This window comes from Amblyraja radiata, chromosome 27 (genome assembly GCF_010909765.2).
Source record: "Amblyraja radiata isolate CabotCenter1 chromosome 27, sAmbRad1.1.pri, whole genome shotgun sequence".
Taxonomy (NCBI): domain Eukaryota; kingdom Metazoa; phylum Chordata; class Chondrichthyes; order Rajiformes; family Rajidae; genus Amblyraja; species Amblyraja radiata.
Window position 1 is genome coordinate 10,028,926 of NC_045982.1, and position 7,221 is coordinate 10,036,146.

The window sequence follows — 7,221 nt, forward strand, 5'->3', positions numbered from 1 at the left end:
TGTGTAGTGGCACATTTAAAATGTTACATTGAGACCACCAAGGACTTAAGAGGTGCAGAATCAGCATTATTTATCAGCCATAAAAAAACATATAAGAAAGTGTCAGTACAGACTATCTCGAGGTGGCTTGAAAAAGGTGCTGGTTGATGCAGGGATTAATACTGACAAATTTAAATCTCATTCCACCAGGGCGGCAGCAACATCGGCGGCCAAGGATTTGGACGTTCCAATAGACCATATCCTCGCGGCCGCAGGATGGGCAAGTGAATGGATGTCTCACAAGTATTACCATAAAGAGATTGCAGACCCTGGGGTATTTGGTGGTGCTGTTTTGAATTCAGTATTAAATGTTCCCCTGCGATAAAAAAGGAGACAAAAATGTTTTGTTATGATAAAAAAATAAAAATTAAAAAAAAACAGTAACAGATTACATTAATGTTATGGTTGGATATTATTGATTGTTTTCACTCATTTAGAGTCAATCGATGCAGTGAGATGCCGGGATTGAATCTACGGCATGAAATCACAGAAGCTTTAAAATCTTCACGTACTCACTCACGTGACTCCGAAGTAAAGTAGTAAGATTAAACGAGACCTTACCAGTTTGAAGTTTGATCTTTATTTTATGAGGAGTTACGTTGATGGACTACGTGCCCTCCGCTCCCACCCTCATAAAGATCAAATGTACGTTTAAGTTTGTCTCACGTAGCTTACTATTATGCTTCGGTAACTATCATCTGCGATTTCGCGCCGCTGCTTTGAAGATTGACGCGTGTACGCCTGGACGGGGTCTCTTCACGTAGTCCCTCAACGTAACTCCTCATAAAATAAAGATCAAACTTCAAACTGGTAAATTCTTGTTTAATCTTACTATTATATTAGGAGGGAGAGATAGATCAGCCATGATTGAATGGCGGAGTAGACTTTATGGGCCGAATGGCCTAATTCTGCTCCTAGCACTTACGTTTTTATGAAAGTCCCAAAAGAGAATAACATTCATCCAGCAAATATGTTGAGTGATCACTAGATGCTGTTTATCAATAGGAAGAGGAGATTTGTGTATGATAATGAAAATTGACTTAAATTGGAGACTTCCTGGAATTAATTCAGGATGGGGTGTAGTTAACACAGCCTTAAGATTGTGCTGTAAGATAGACAAGCTTATTGCAGGAATTACAATTAATAACTAGACACACTTTATCGGCACAGTATTATTTATTTTTTATTGCTCTAATTTTACATGGCTTTAAATCAAATGCCAACATATCACACGGAAACAATAGAAATAGTAAAATATGAAGAGAGATAATGTTAAGCTTCCAGCAGGGCATCCAGTTCCATGACTTCTGCAATACTTTAGTTCTTTCAATTATTTTTTCTCCGAACTTGATAACAGTGAAGTTGTGGATTCCAGCTGTTTCACAGGCAAAATTATTTTCAGGAAATACGTTGGAGGCTAGGCTGCGAGAGAGAGGGAGTGAAGAATGTGAAGCAGATCTCAGTCGATGATCGACGGGTTGCGCAGAGAATAGGCGATTCCTGAGAACTCAAAGTTGGAGATTGAATGCGAGCAGAGCAGGATGGTCTCCAAGGAGATGGATGAATCAGCTGGAAGTGGCCACCTCGAGCACTGAATTAAGACAGAACTCTCTGCAGGAAGACTGGAATAAGGGACAGAATCAGGACCTTGGCAATGGCTGGGATAAATCCTGCAGCTCCGCTACTTTGGACAGGTCCCCATGCACCGTTATCGCCATATTGGAATTCTGTTGGCACCTGTAAAAGAAAAATATAACACATTTCATCTCTGTATTTTTTATAGACAATTAACAGAAACTAAAGGGGAAAAAATGCCTCCAACATAGCAACACTTTAAAAGGAATCTTGAATCATTTCTCAGGTTCTGAATCAAATCGGTGTCATCTCGTACTGATGAGTGCATGTACTGCAAGTTTGAATTGGAAAGAGTTTCTGTACCTTGGTTCCCAAAATGCTCACAAAAGCCACGATGCAGCAAATGAAGGCGCAGATCCAGATTCTGTTCAGCATCGTGGGACCTCAGCTGTTGATGCAAACCCGATGAATAAAAGACCCAGAACATCGGCAGCACTACAAAACCTTTTGCAACCCTTGAGCTGAGCTCAGCGGAAACCAACCCAAATTGAAGTGATTGGGCGATGGGGAGGGGAGGGGAGGTTGGAGTAATGAACTTGTAAAGCGTCACCAAAATATACTGTGTATGAAACGCATACCCACTTTGTGGACTAATCCCAGCGTTTTCAGACGAAACTTCAATCCGCATCTGACGCCCTTGGACAGAGCTGATAATTCGATAGATTTAGATTTAACTCTGCTCACCAAAATGAAGAGGACGCATTGTGCTTCACTCATGCAGCATTGTCCTGAAATCCAAAGTCTACTTTATAGCAAAAAGAATGAATAATCTTTCACATAAAACATTATAAAACACGCTTGTGAGGTTTACGGAAAATAGACACAAAAAGCTGGAGTAATTCAGCGGGCCAGGCAGCATTTCTGGAGAAAAGGAATAGGTGACGTTTCGGATCGAAACCCTTCTTCAGACTGAGAGCCAGGGGAAAGGGAAACGAAAGATATAGATGGTGATAAGAGATATATAGAATAAATGAAACAAAGATATGTATAAAGTAATGATGATAAAGAAAAATTGGAGCCCACAATGGTCCGTTGTTGGCTGTGGGGTATTATGTGTCTGGCCAGGAGTATATGCAGGTAGGCTTATTCAAAAAAGTTGTGGGTTTGTTGGATCAAATGAATGTACAGTTTGTGGGATTTCTCCACGTGCTCCGTTTTCCTCACATATTCCAAAGGCTAGCAAGTTAAATGGCGACTCTAAATTGCCCGCTCGTGTGTAGGACATAGAACTAGTGTACAGGTGATCATTGGTCAGTGCGGATAGGTTGGCCAATGATCACCTGAAACAGCTTTGGTGGGATATGGACCAAACACGGGCAGGTGCAACGTGTAATTCAGACAATAGACAGTAGACAATAGGTGCTGGAGTAGGCCATTCGGCCCTTCGGGCCAGCACCACCATTCAATGTGATCAAGGCTGATCACCCCCAATCAGTACCCCGTTCCTGCCTTCACCCCAAATCCCCTGACTCCGCTATCTTTAAAACCCCTATCTAGTTATCTCTTGAAAGTATCCAGAGAACCGGCCTCTACCGCTCTCCGAAGCCGCAACCCTACAAACCTGTACGTATTTGAAGTGTGTCTTTAGTGACCTCTTCAAAATTGAACATATCCATAATGCTGACAGCCACCTTAGACCTTAGACACCCTTCGGTCATAGCTGACCATGGGTGTCTCCAGGGTGCTATTCCCTATTTGGAGACACCTGTGTGTGGCTTTATTTAACGTGGGGAGACTGGTGCACAGACAGACAACCCACAGTCCTTGACAGATCTGGGTCAGGTTCCACTGACATGGAGACCAAGACGACCAGAGACCCTTTTCTGCTGCAGCCTTCATCCGCCTTCCCAGCCATTGTGACGCTCCACTAAGGTCAGCCATCGTCCTCCACCTGTTCCACCGTTGAGGTTCTTGGTAGGATTGCTCTTTGTCAGAGACCTCCCCCTCGACCTTACCGCCATGGGTGGCCCTAACAGGAGCACAGCTCCAGACGGCATTGTTCTCAGGATCTCAGGTCCACACAAGCTTCTCCACCACGACAAGGTGACAATCCACAGAGAAGAAATGAAACATATGATGAAACAATGCTCTCTTTCTGCTACATCTTCCAGACACCAAGCTTCATTCCCATAACTAATCCCTGAATTGCAATTCCTTTCCCCTTCCTGTCTGACCCCATCTACCCCTTTCTTCTCCCTGACCGACCCCTTTACCCCCATCCCCTCTTTTGTCTCTCCCTCGCTACCACCCTCCCTGTTCCATCCACTTCCATCCATTCTCAATGGATTTACAACATATCGCTGAAAACATTCTCCTTATTTCAGTTTATGAATGGGGTGAAGGAAAGAGCGCTCACGTCCCGGCCCTGTTTCCACCAATCTTTGCACCACTACTCACAAGAAGCGCAAGACACCATTTTATGCAGATGCCAAGTAGTGTGTTCAGCTCTGACTGAACAAATTGTAATCTTCTGATGTGAACTCGATAAGAAGTTTATGAATTCTGTGCCTCGATGCCTTTTCACTTTCTGTCTAAATTGATATTATTATCACAATGTGGCGGCACGCACTGTACATAACCTTCAGCTCTTGGGGGGGGGTCAAATGTCCCAGTGCTGAGAGGTAGGGGTCACGGTGTGGTCTCGGGTGCCCCTGGGGAGTATTTAAGGGGTTAACCGCGCTCGCACGGAGTTGGTGAGCGAGGAGAATTAGTGTAGCAATAAAAGACAGTATTTTCGGACAAACTTCGTGTCTGCCTCGTTCTTTATCGGACAACTCCGCATCCACTACAACATTATTAATCCCTTAGTAATTTGGTCCTATTCTGAATTTTGTTTATAAATTTGCTCTGCTCTGTCAGATTGTTTGGCAATCTATAGACCATTTCATAACTGTAATTACACTTTTTTCATTAGTTCAACTGGGGTGGGAGATTGCAACCTTCACGTGGTCCACCCTGTTTCGACTAATGCAAACAACCCAACGTGCACAAACAAATAGATCAAATAGAACAAGTTGTCCAAGAACATTAGGCTGTGCAGGTCATATGCAAGAAGATTAGTTCAACTGGTAAAGCCTCATCTGATGATCTTTTAAATATATCTTCCCTTCACACAGCTGAGATTATTCCCTCAAGCAATATTGCCAACAGTATTTGTTGTTATACTCCCTCATCCGAAACCGTTAATTTATTGTTTGTCATGTTTCCCAAATATTGTAAAGTTGATAAATTGCATCAGGTGATTGAAACCCTGCAATAAAAGAAACAGAAAATGCTTGAAACACTCAGCAAGTCAGATATCATTTATACAGAGTGAGTCATTACCAAATGTCACAGTGTTAGTGTGACTGACCCACTGACCGGAGCCCTCAAGGTCAATTCCAGTTGGAGGGCGCCAGCTCCTAGAATCTAGCAGCCCGGGACTAGCTGAAGTTCCCAGGTCGGCTCGCCTGCCCCAGGTCTGGCTGTAGTTCCCAGGTCGCCTGCATGTCCTGGAACTGGCTGTAGCGCCCAGGTCGCGAAAACTAATTGAAATAAAACCGGCTGCGGGCTGGATGATTTTGGCCGTAGGTTGCCGACCCCTGTCCTAGACGTTAAGCCTCATTGTGTCCCCCCCATGTTTTAAAAGCGATTTCCACCCATGCTTAGTATAAGTGATTGGAAGGAAAATTGAGGACTGGGGTAGGGGTTGATGGATGCTATGGAAGTACAGAAATCAGTCATTTAAACTTTTAACTTTTAGACAATAGACAATAGGTGCAGGAGTCGGCCATTTGGCCCTTTGAGCCAGCACCGCCATTCAATGTGATCATGGCTGATCATTCCCAATCAGTACCCCGTTCCTGCCTTCTCCCCATATACCCTGACTCCGATTTATATCCTTTGTATTTTAATTTTGTATTTTTGCGGCTTTTATTTTAACTGTTGTGCTCTGTATTCTTTGCAGTTTGTTTTTGGAAATCTTGTGTAAACTTTTGTGTTCTTTCGCAGCTTGTTTTGTGATCAGTGTAAATCATTGTGACTGGTGGTGACCAAGAGATAAGAGTGCCGAGATAGGAGAAGTCATGTGATTTAAACAAGGATGGATTAAAAGATGGAAAATAACTGTGGCAGGAGGGGAGATTTGCCTGCAGGTGATTGGTTATTAATAAGGGAATGGCTGCAAGTGATTGGGTATGGAAATGTACCTGGGGTGGGATGTACAGAGTTAAACATGCCATAACAAGAAGCGACTCTTTGTGTGACGGGGGCAGTCAAATGATTAACTCTTTGAGTGGCCCAGCCCTTATTTGCAAATAAAGTTTTGAACTTCTTGAAGAATTCTCCGCATCGCCTGACTTAATATCGAGTATCGGTAACCACGACAAAACCTGGGGGGATTTGTGACTAGTGTAGATGGACTCAATGGTGAAACAGACCGGAGGGACCTATTTACCTACTGTGTAACTCTATGATAATTCATTAGAGGGATGAAATAACACTGACCTAAATTATTACCTGTTTCATTCTCCAGTTGTTTCCGGGATTGAATATTTGCAGCATATTCTGATTATTCCCATTTTCATGAAAAACCCTGTGACTTACAATAGTTCTAATGTTTAAGAAAGAACTGCAGATGCTGGAAAAATCAAAGGTAGACAAAAATGTTGGAGAAACTCAGCGGGTGAGGCAGCACCTATGGAACGAAGGAATAGGTGAAGTTTCGGGTCGAGACTCTTCTTCAGACAATGGTTCTAATGTCGGTTCTGCGTACAGAGAGTGCCAGATAATCTATCAAAAAACAGTAAGTGCTGGAGTAACTCATCACGCTAGGCAGCATCCCTGGACGACATGGATAGGTTGGTATTTTTAAAGTAGAGATTCTTTGGTTCTTGAGGGCATCAAAGGTTACCGGGGAAGGCAGAATGGGGTGAGAGGGAAAAATAAATCAGCCATGATTGAATGGCGGAGTAAACTCGATGGGCAGAATGGCCTAATTCTGCTCCTGTGTGACGTTTTGGGTCGAGACCCTTCTTCAGACCCTTCTTCAGACTTGGACCCAAAATGCCACATACCAGATGTCCTCAAGGGATGTGCCTGACCCGTTGAGTTACCCCAGCACTTTGTATCTTATTTTGTAGTCCAGCATCTGCTGTTCCATGTGTCTACTAAATAATCTGTATTCCTAATTTTCCAAATTGATGAATTTTTTAAAAGGGAAGAACAAAGTAACATGAAGTTAATGTCAGTTGAGAGCATTGGAGCTTTATTTGAAAAGTTAAATCCAGGAAAATGTATTGAAAGAGTAAATAAAACGGCCGCATTCAGCAAACAGGCTGTCCCAGGTTATGGATGAACCAACTCCAATAATAATACTAAATTCTGATTTACTGTAGGGTTGTCCCCACCAATGGCAGAACTGGATTAATCTCCATCTATTAGGTATGTTACAAAACCTACCTTCAGCGGCACTGCAGTTCTGCCACTGGCCATGTGCGCGACTTTTGCGCCTGTGAGAGGGGGACGGGTTTAAAATGTCGTTTTCTCCTGCCTGTTGAAGTCGATCTT

At 43.2% G+C, this 7,221-nt stretch overlaps 1 long non-coding RNA gene across 1 annotated transcript; it reads right to left on the reverse strand.

The window, feature by feature from the left end:
• Positions 1–1,196: 1,196 nt before the first annotated feature.
• LOC116988405 lies at positions 1,197–2,158 on the reverse strand. Its single transcript, XR_004415930.1, has 2 exons — positions 1,978–2,158; positions 1,197–1,776 (listed from the first exon to the last, which is right to left on the reverse strand). It is a non-coding gene; the product is annotated as an uncharacterized LOC116988405 (long non-coding RNA).
• Positions 2,159–7,221: the final 5,063 nt, after the last annotated feature.